The sequence below is a fragment of the Rhinopithecus roxellana genome, chromosome 4 (genome assembly GCF_007565055.1).
Source record: "Rhinopithecus roxellana isolate Shanxi Qingling chromosome 4, ASM756505v1, whole genome shotgun sequence".
NCBI lineage: Eukaryota > Metazoa > Chordata > Mammalia > Primates > Cercopithecidae > Rhinopithecus > Rhinopithecus roxellana.
Window position 1 is genome coordinate 16078777 of NC_044552.1, and position 10543 is coordinate 16089319.

The 10543-nt window shown below is 44.0% G+C and overlaps 1 long non-coding RNA gene across 1 annotated transcript; it reads right to left on the reverse strand.

Moving 5' to 3' along the window:
* Positions 1-1915: 1915 nt before the first annotated feature.
* LOC115896831 lies at positions 1916-4141 on the reverse strand. The gene is made up of 3 exons (XR_004056718.1): positions 4035-4141; positions 2474-2616; positions 1916-2084 (listed from the first exon to the last, which is right to left on the reverse strand). It is a non-coding gene; the product is annotated as an uncharacterized LOC115896831 (long non-coding RNA).
* Between the last annotated feature and the right edge of the window lie 6402 nt (positions 4142-10543).

Sequence of the window (10543 nt, forward strand, 5' to 3'; positions counted from 1 at the left end):
ATTAGAGGAGGATTACAATGGGTTCCAAGAAAACATAAAATTATAGGAATTTATCACAGGATTTTATGAGGAAAAATAAAGATGAGCCTAGAGAAAATTTAGAAATCTTTTCAAAATAATCAGCTGAAGGCCAAAATATCATATCCTGGAGACCAATTCAGTTACGTGATTTCTAACTTAGTCTCCATTTTCTAACTCTACTGCTGAGCTCAGGGCTGTCAATTCAAGCGTTATTCCCCTGGTTCAAGACAAGGAAACGTGGGCTTGATAGGCTTCTAAGGAGTTCCTTTCCAGGAGGTGTATTGTATGGGAGCCGATGGAACACACTGAAAATCAATGATTGTCAGTCAGGACCCCCCAGTTGGAGGGATAGAGATTTAGGAACCATCACAGGTTTGTCTGCTCCTGCATCCATCCAGATGAGTTCAGAACTCTGGCAGGGACACTCCAGAGTATCAGGGTTTTGGACAGGGTGGCTCAGTGTCAACTAGAGCTCTATTCCCAGAATGTCCCTGGAGCACCCCTTGTCCTGCTTGAGGGTAGAGGACCAGGGACTTTATCAAGATTTAATTGCAGCCATCATTTGTATTTGGGGCAATCCTTCTTAAAATGTCTGGAACGTCTTCTGAAAACCCACTTTTTTTTTTTAAATTTTGGTTTTGAGGAATGGGCATGTTTGAGGTGTCCCTTGCTAATTGTTGTAACTGAAGGACCATTAACTTAGCGGTCTTCTCTTGACAGTCTAATGCTCAAGTAGCCCTAGATTCTTTAGTCTTTTCTAAAGTTTTGGATAATGAATTGGCCAAAGGGGCCATTTCATAAGGTTACTTTATAGCCCAATTAAGGTCATGATGTTTTCCCAGGGTGCTGAGGGCTTCCGAAAGACCAGCCACACACAAAAAAATGGAATTAAATAAATTGAGTGTTTCGTCATTTAAATATTTGATCTCCAAATTTTGTTGGAAAGTCTGTTCAAATTTATCAAAATAATCAAGGACAGTCTCATCGTTTTTTTGTGTATAACACTGTATGGCTTTCCAGTTTATCTGAAGGGGAAAAAATAGAGGAATGGCTTTTAGTCATTCGGTATCCTGTTTCTGTGCCTTATCACACCCCTGGGCACCAGTCTGCTTAAAGTTCTCAAAGGGTCTTTCCCATTCAGCAGCTAACAGCTGATAAAGATTGACAAGCCCTGACGATTAGGCTACAATGTTACTCAAATTCAAGGAAGTTAGTCTTCAAGGGACTAGGGAAATGTTTTACTGGGGCCAGAAGTTCTGACACAGACTAAGGAGCATGGAATTTGCCGACCTCTACTTCCCATTGTTTGGGCCTTAAAAGGGGCTGAGTCTGGAGGCAGTGGAAATGTCAGGAGAAGAGAAAAAGAGAAATTCAGAAAGTGTGAGAGGAAGGAGGGAGTGAAAGACAGAGCAGAGGCGCTGTAAAAGATGCGGAAGACAGGCAAGGTGACAGGCTAGGTGACAGGAAAGGTGAGCTAGCAGAAGGGTCTCAGAGAGGTTTTTCTGCAGCTTTAGTTTCAGTCTCCCAAGTGCTAATCTCTTTTTAACTCATTAAGATGTTTGCCTAATTTGGAACTACTTTCTTTAAGGGAAGTATAGCAGCTCTTGATTTTATTCGAAACTTTAAAGTCCCAACTGCAAAAGGCTTTTCATTGTCTCTGGGAAGTTCAGTATTTTCTTTGTTCTAATTGTGAGCACAGACAGGCAAGTTTCGGAATTTCAAAGGAACCCCATCTTGGCCAATAAAGTTTTTAAATCATCCCAGGTAATTTTTGTCCAGAGACCTAGAAAATTACAACTCTCTGGACCATAATTTTTGCTCATAAAGCCAGCTGGAGTGTGAGGGCAGCCAATCAGCAGGGAAAGGCAGAAATCACGGGTTGATTTCTAGTTGCATTGCACTAACCTGATGAAGCCGTCCCTCTAGTGCACCTTAGAGTGTCCTCACAAAACCTGATGAACAGCTGGGTCTGCAACCTTATGAAGAGGCCACTTCGGCAAACCAGATGGAGAGGCCCCCCTTCCCGGGGAGGTCCGTTTCAGGATCCAGATGAAGAGGACTGGCTGAGGAGGTTTAATAAAGGCTCTGAGGCTTACATCAAAAGCATGGGAGGAGCCAGGCACAGTGGTTCACGCCTGTAATCCCAGCACTTTGGGAAGCCAAGGCGGGTGGATCACCTGAGGTCAGGAGTTTGAGACCAGCCTGACCAACATGGTGAAACCCCATCTCTACTAAAAATACAAAAGTTAGCTGGGCATGGTGGCGCATGCCTGTAATCTCAGCTACTTGGGAGGCTGAGGCACAAGAATCACTTGAACCTAGGAGGCAGAGGTTGCAGTGAGCCGAGATCGTGCGACTGCACTGCAGTCTGGGCGGCAAGAGTGAAACTCTGTCTCAAAAAAAAAAAAAAAAAAAAAAAAGGCGTGGGAGGTCTGAATTCAAGAGGGCTTACCTGAGGCTTCCTGGCATCTCTGAGAAGATAACTGAACTCAAAGGACCCTTGCAGATCTCAGTGTGTTGGTTCAGGACAGTGTCAGAAGAATAGGTGTTGCTCGAATTCTACTTCTGATTCCAAAGAATGTGAACCAAAACTCTCTGAAAAGGCATTTAGAAGAAAGAGACTTTATTCCAGTAAACAGTTTTCATATCAGACACAGCTTTCATGTAAAATGAAGGTGCGGTCCAGAGAACAATGGGAAATTTGACTTTTATGGAGGAAGTTCCGACCCAGGTTCCCGCTCAAGTCCACATATACGCATGAAACATTTAAATTTGCTTAGCTATGATTGTTTGACATTTACTGGCTCTGATTGGTTGATGTAGGTCACAGCCTATTGGTTGGTTCAGGCAACATAAATAGGAACAGGCAACTATGGAAGTCCCAAAATTATACAGACATGCAAGTTTTCATGGAACTCAGAACACGTATGTGACCTCTAGTCAGCAAATGGTCACTTGGCTCTTACTGAATTTAGGCCCAGTCACCCACTCAGGATTCATCTTGAAGGAATGGTTCTTTCAAGGTTTACAATCCCCCATTTCATAAATGAGGAAACTGAGACGCAGAAAGATTGAGTAGTTTTGTCTAATTCCCCAGTGATTAATGACATAACACAGGATTCCATTCTGTCTGGCTGGCTCTAAAGCCTGTGCTCACCACAGCCACTCTGCTTGTGTGGACTCCCACTGAGATAAATGGCTGCCTGGATCTCTGAAGGAAGAAGCGACGTTGAGCAGAGGCCGTGCTGGGATTGATTGTGGATGGCTGCCATGGACAGGAACGTGGGAAGGTGGGGTGTGTGTGCTGTGTCTATGCCACTCAGTGAAAAGAGCTCTAGACAGGGACTCCAGAGAGCTTGGCTCTAGACCTTTCAGTTTATGGGCCACAGGTGCCACTCATCTGTGTATCAATGGCCTCACTCACCAAACAAAAAAAAATAAGATGATTTCAAATTTCCCTTTTGCCCTATAATTCTATGGCTTTTATATAGCTATTTTATTTTATTTATTTATTTAATGAGACAATGTCTCACTCTGTTGCCCAGGCTGTAGTGCAGTGGCACATTCTGGGCTCACTGCAACCTCCACTCCTCAAGCTCAAGCAATCCTCCTGCCTCAGCCTCCTAATTTCTATGAGTACAGGCACACACCACCCACAAAGCTAATTATTTAAGGTTTTTGTAGAGACAAGGTCTCACTATATTGCCCAGGCTGGTCTTGAACACCTGGGCTCAAGACATACTCCTGCCTTGGCTTCCCAGAGTGCTGGAATTACAGGCATGAGCCCCCCAGCTGGGCCTGTGGCTTTTATAATGAAAACAATTGAATTACTCCTCCTTTCTACTGAAAAACAATTTATAAATGTATTAAATTTACATATAGGTGCATAGCTGTACATAAAAGAAAAAGAGTTTTTTTAGGAAAAAAACCAAATATTTCTATCTGAACAGGATTACCTACAGAAGTTGCAGGATGTCTTTCTCAAAAAATGTTTAAGTTTGTAAGAGAAATACCTGTCTGCCTGTTAACAAGAGCCTTCTGGATGACCAGGATTCAGACTCATGTGGATGACAGGTGTTCTTGGGTAAGAGCTCTGGAGTGCTCATCAATAGCCCATGAGCAGGTACGAATGAATTCCACCATCATTCATTGTTCAGTTTGGGGATGAGTGAGCCTAGGTGGGAGGCCATTTGCATTCATCCAAACCAGACTGTATTCTTCATTTCACAGGGGTGCTGGAAGGATTAATAACTGTCTGGAAATGGAACATTTGTAAAGTATTTTGTAATCCTTGAAGAAAAGACACCAGATACATGTGAGATCATTGGCAGCCTGAAATAACAACATTGTTTTTCCCCCTCTCTTCCAGAACCTGCCAATAAACTCTCTTTTTACATAAATGCTGACCCGCTGCTGTGAAGAAATTTCAAAGAAAGTCATGGGAACTTCTCCCACCCTTTCCCCCTGTGATTCACCGTCGTTCTCAAAACAACTGTTTTTACGTCTGAAACGTTCAGAGCTTGAGAACTCGAGGCAGAATTTGACTGTATCTTTCCTTTCGGAAGCTGGCACACAGGCTACTCAGCGGGCACCTCCTGGTCCAAAACTCCCCATGAGAAAAGAGCAGGCTGCTTCTTTCCTTGCCCCTTCTACACACTCTGCTCTGCCCTAAGGGCTGCTTCCCCAGACCCCACCTGGGGACAGGCAAATCCAGGCAATGCATGAGTTGAGTGGGTAAGAGCTGGAAATGGGGTTGGGAGACAGCTCTGCCTACTCAGGATCAGCCGCTTATTCAGAGTGGTTAAGAGCTAGTGGTTAGGGCTAATCCTGATGAGATTAGCCCTAATACACATTAAAAGATATTGCAATCCCTCAGTCATTAAAACAATGGATCCAAGGATTATGATGTAGAACAGTCAAAACAATTTTACCAAAAAAGAACCAAGTTAGAGGACTCATTCTACCTAATTTCAAGCCTTATTATAAATATACAATAATCAAGACATTGTAGTTTTAACATAAAGACAGACAAACTCATGACTAGAACAGAGGATCTCAGAAATAGATTAAGATATATATGGTTAATTGTCAAAATGACTTTGACAATAGTACCAAGGAAATTCAATGGGGAAAGAATAGTCTTTTCAACAAATGGTGCTAAAACAATGAGATAGTCACATGCAAAAGAATCAACCTTTACCTGATACCACATGCAAAAATTAACTGGAAATGGAGCATGGACCCATTTGTACACCTAAATGTCAGAGTTAAAACTATAAAATTTCTAGAAGAAAACAGAAGAGACCATCTTACTGACCTTGGTTTTGGCAAAGGTTTCTTAAATATGAAACAACAAGCACAAAGGATGAAACAGAAAACAAGTTTGACATCATCAAAGTTAAAATGTTTGCCCTTCTAAAGGATATGAATATAAAAGTTAAAAAGACAGAGATTGTGAGAAAATATTTACAAAACATATGCATCAAAGGACTTGTATCTAGATTATATAAAGAGCCCTTACAACTCAATAATAAGAATTCAAGTAAATCAATAAGAAAAAAATACCCAAAAGCTTTGAACATACACTTCAACAAAGTAGATTGACCGATGGCAAATAAACACATTAAAAACATGATCATTATCCAAAGTCATTAGGCAAGTGCATATTAAAACTACAATAAGATGCCACTTTACTCCCACTAAAATGGATAAAAGACTAACCATACTAAGTGCTGGCAAAGACATGGGCAACTAAAGTTCCTATACACTGTTGGTGAGAATGTAAAATGGTACAACCACTTTGGAAGACAGTTTTTTTCTAAAAAGATGAAACATACACATACCGTATAACCCAGCCATTCAACCTATGCACAAGTGTACATGAATGTTCATAGCAACTTTATTTGTCATAACAGCCAAAACTGTAAACAACCCAAATGTTCATCAACAGTTGGATGGATAAACACACAGCAGTATAGTATCCATAAATGAATATTACTCAACAATAAAAAAAATAAATTATTGATACATGTAAAAATATAGTAGAATCTCAAAATCACAATGCTGAGTGAAAGAAGCCAAACAAAAGAGGCTACATGCTGTATTATTTCATTCATACAAAATGTTAGGGGCCAGGCACGGTGGCTCATGCTTGTAATCCCAGCATTTTTGAAGGCTGAGACTGGAGGGTCACTTAAGGACAGGAGTTCGAGACCAGTCTAGCCAAAATGGTAAAACCCCATCTCTACTAAAATATAAAAATTAGCCAGGCATGGTGGAACACACTTGTAGTCCCAGCTACTCAGATGGCTGAGGCACGAGACTCACTTGAACCTGGAAGGTCGAGGCTGCAGTGAGCCGAGACTGTGCCACTGCACTCAAGCCTGGGTGACACAGTGAGATTCTGTCTCAAAAAGAAAAAAAAAATTAGAAAATGCCAACTCATCTAAAGTGATAGAAAGCTGACCAGTAGTTGCTTGGGGAGGGAAGATTCCCAGGAGGAATGAGGAAACCTTTGGGGGTGATGGATGTGTTCATTATCTTGGTTGTGATGATGGTTTCACAGGTGTTTACAGAAATAAACATCACTGAATTGTACAATTTAAAGATGTAGTTTATTGTATGTTAATGTCATTCAGTCTTTTAAAATGCTGTCTTGATCCAGTTTTTTGGGTTTTATGTTTTGTTTTATTTTTTGTTTTTGGGGTTTTTTTGTTGTTGCTGGTTTGTTTTGTTTGGTTTGGTTTTTTTTGAGACAACTCCAGGCTGGAGTGCAGTGGCGCAATCTCAGCTCACCACAACCTCCGCCTCCCAGGTTCAAGAGATTCTCCTGCCTCAGCCTCCCGAATACTTGGGATTACAGACACGTGCCACCACGTCAAGCTAATTTTTGTATTTTTAGGAGAGACGGGGTTTCACCATGTCGGCCAGGATGGTCTCAATCTCCTGACCTCGTGATCCGCCCGCCTCGACCTCCCAAAGTGTTGGAATTACAGGCATGAGCCACCACGCCTGGCCCTTGATCCAGTTTTTAGGCCCTAGCTAGAGGCCTGTCATTTCCCTTTCTTGAGCAGCTAACTTAATTCCACACCCCAACCAACTCCCTTAATGGGCTCTCACACTCCAGGCCACCATTCCTCTTCCCTAATTAACCCAAGGCTGAGTACCAGACAACCAAGGATAGCCCATATGCCACAGAGCCCTGAAATTATTCCAACTGGTCAATCCTAAGCATGCTAGCCCTGCCTCCCCTGTTCCTTCCAGGAGAAACCACAATAAGGGTGCTTGCTCACAGCCCCCCTCTTTCTGCCTTCTGACCAACCCCAGTGCTTCCCTCAGGTAGCCCTCCTATGCTCATACAACCTGTAACACTTTCTGTTTCCTTTCTCATAATCTGTGTCTGGCATCATACCTCATCCAAGGTAGTTTGGTTAAAACAGTCCATTGTACTTAAATGAAGCTGCTTAAAAACAAAGGCACAGTTGGCTCTCTCTATCCTTGGGTTGTGCATCCACGGGTTGTGCATCCGCAGGTTCCACCAACCTCAGATCAAAAATATTCAAAGAATAAAAATAATACAACACTAAAAAATGATGCAGGCTGGGTGTGGTGGCCCACACCTGTAATCCCAGCAATTTGAGAGGCTGAGGCGGGCGGATCACATGAGGTCAGGAGTTCGAGACCAGCCTTGCCAAAATGGCAAAACCCCATCACTCCTGAAAATACAAAAATTAGCCAGGTGTGGTGGCAGATGTCTGCATTCCCAGCTACTCAGGAGGCTGGGGCAGGAGAATCACTTGAACCCAGGAGGCAGAGGTTGCAGTGAGCCGAGATTGCGCTACTGCACTCCAGACTGGCGAAAAAGCAAGACTCTGTCTCAAAAAAAAGCAAATAGAAAACAACACTTCCATAGCATGATGTTGTATTAAGTATTATAGGTAATCTAGAGGTGCATGCAACATAAGAGAGGATGCACACAGGTTATCTGCACATGCAGCATCATTTTATATCAGGGAGTTGAGCATCAGCAGATATTGCTATCCTGAAGGTCCTGGGACCAGTCCCCTCTGGATACCAGGATAACTATAAAACAGAAACAGGAATGTAAAGATGATATGAATCTATTGCCATGATTTTACAAAGGAGAAAGAGGAGGAACAGAGAAAGCCATCTTCCTGCCCGTCATCAACTCATCAGCTGTATAAGCGGGAGAATCTTTTAACTGGACGTGTCTGAACTTTACCGGATGAGAGGAGGAATGAGTGGGGAAAACGTAGGCTTTTGGGAATAGAAAACATCTCTTTGCAAAGAAAATGACAGCAACAAACCCCAGAACAAATAGAAGAGAACTGGTATGTGAAGAGGCGATCCAGTGGCAAACATCCACGTATGAAGAAATGGCAGTCATGACAGGTGGAGCAGCAGAATCAATGCCAAGGCCAGCTAGTGGGAGCCCACACAGACAGCAATCAGGGAGCTCAGACAAGCCTGGCAGGGCCCACCCGACCAGAGGAGCCTTTTCCCTTAGGGGAGGCTTGGGCAGCCAAATTGTCTCAGATAATGATGGTCTTGTCAAGCAAAGGACAGCAAACGCATGGATGTGGAGCAGGGCCACAGGTGACTCACCACATATCCACCACAGCAGTGGGGACACAGCGTGCTCTGTCTGAACCCTCCCACTCCCAGTGGCCATTCAAAACAGTCCCTTTTCTTCTTGTCCCCAACACCCTCATGGTGTCATTTCCCAGAAGCCGTCTTCTCACCTGCAGATTTGCCCACTGACTTGTGCAGCAGCCCAGCCCTCCCTCGGGGGTGGAAGATTGCAGGGCACAGAGGCCTCGGGAAAATTCTGCCCACCTGCCACACAGCACTTTTCAATGCCAGCTCACAGAGGCTGAGCGGCGCTGCTCTGTCCACCTACCCTTTCCTACCTAAATTGCATTCACTGGACCGTGAGGCAGGCCCTGGAGGGTTCCTGCTCATTCCTCCAAAAATCAATGCTTCAAAAACCAATCTACCAAGTGACCAAATTCACCAAAGGACAGATTCATTAAAAGCCGATTTGCTGAGTTGTTGACTGGGACTCACAATTACTGATTGGGACTCAGCAGGCCAAGGCCAGGGGCTACTCACAGGGTTGCAGCCAAAGCCACAAAGTAATAAACGCAGATTTGGCCTCAGGCATCCACTCATGCATTCTCCCTGGATAACTCTGCTAAAGGCCTGTGGATTGAGTTGGCTTCTGGTCCGAGGATTTGGGGACCCTGGGTCCCCACTGTTGCTCTCTCAGCCTCCTTCCCAGGTGTGGTGTCTCCCGAATGACTCTGATGTCATTTGTAGCAACCCCACTGGTTTCCGGGTTGGAGGTCCAGGCTGCTTATAACCGAGGGTGAGCAGGCACAAAGCCTCCAATTGCACTCGAGCCTGCAGAGATGCAGGCAGTCACCTGCTATTCTTGATAGATAAACCCCAGGACACATGGGTTATCCATTGCAATGAAGGCAGCTTCCACAGCTGCCTCTAGCCTTTTATGTTCCTGCACCCTCTACACTCCAGTCTCAATATTGCAAGAGATAAGCCTGCCTATAATTTAAATAATAACTTTGAAATATGCCCTTATCTGTACTGGAAACATATTCTATAGATTTTCTCATGGCCTGCTTGGAAATTAGAAGGGGTTTTGTCACTTGGAGCCTATGATTGACTGCATATGACAACTCTCTGAAGTGTGTTTTGCCTTTTTGTGTCCAAGCTGAAAACTTGAAGGGCCCCCTGAGCCACAAGGGGGCTCAATCAAGTGAAGGAGTTTCCCTTTCCCTTGGAAATTAGAAGGGATTTTTGTCACTTGGAGCCATTATGTCTAGATTTCATCAGTATAGGACTATCTGGCTTCCTGCAGCCAGAGCTGCATGGAGACGGATTTTCTTTCAACCCAATTCAGGCTGCAGACCCTTGGTGAGGATGAGCTCACACTGTCTGTCCCACCTCGTTTAAGGCTTCTGTGGAGACTTTTGGAATCTGTTTTACTGACTTTTTTCGTGGTGATCACTTATTATTCAGCATTTCAGCATTCTTCAGCTTTTTATAACCTATTCTAGCACCAACATTTCGTTAATTCCAGGATTTATTCCATTTGAGAGACACCCAGGCTGTTTCAGCTGCCTCTGTTTCCCTCCAGCTGCCGTCTTCCAGCCTTGCCACTGCTCAGGGCTGCTGAGGGCCATTGCCCAAGAGGAGACCTCCCTGCTTTCCTGTAGCAGGCCCCTGGCTTCTGCATTGGAGGTCAAGGCTGCTGACAACCAAGGGGTGAATGAGCACAAAACCTGCATTTGCACTCTAGCCTGAGAACAGTCCAGCCTGGGCTCCTCCCACCTCAGAAAAGGGAGACTTGACTCTATATTTAAAAGGCATGTCATCAAAAATAGCTTGTCTCTGCTCTCTCCTCCAAATTTCTTACAGCAGGAAAAGAATGAACTTCGCCATGTACTGGAATCAGATAAGACTGCCCCCAACTTAAAAGTGT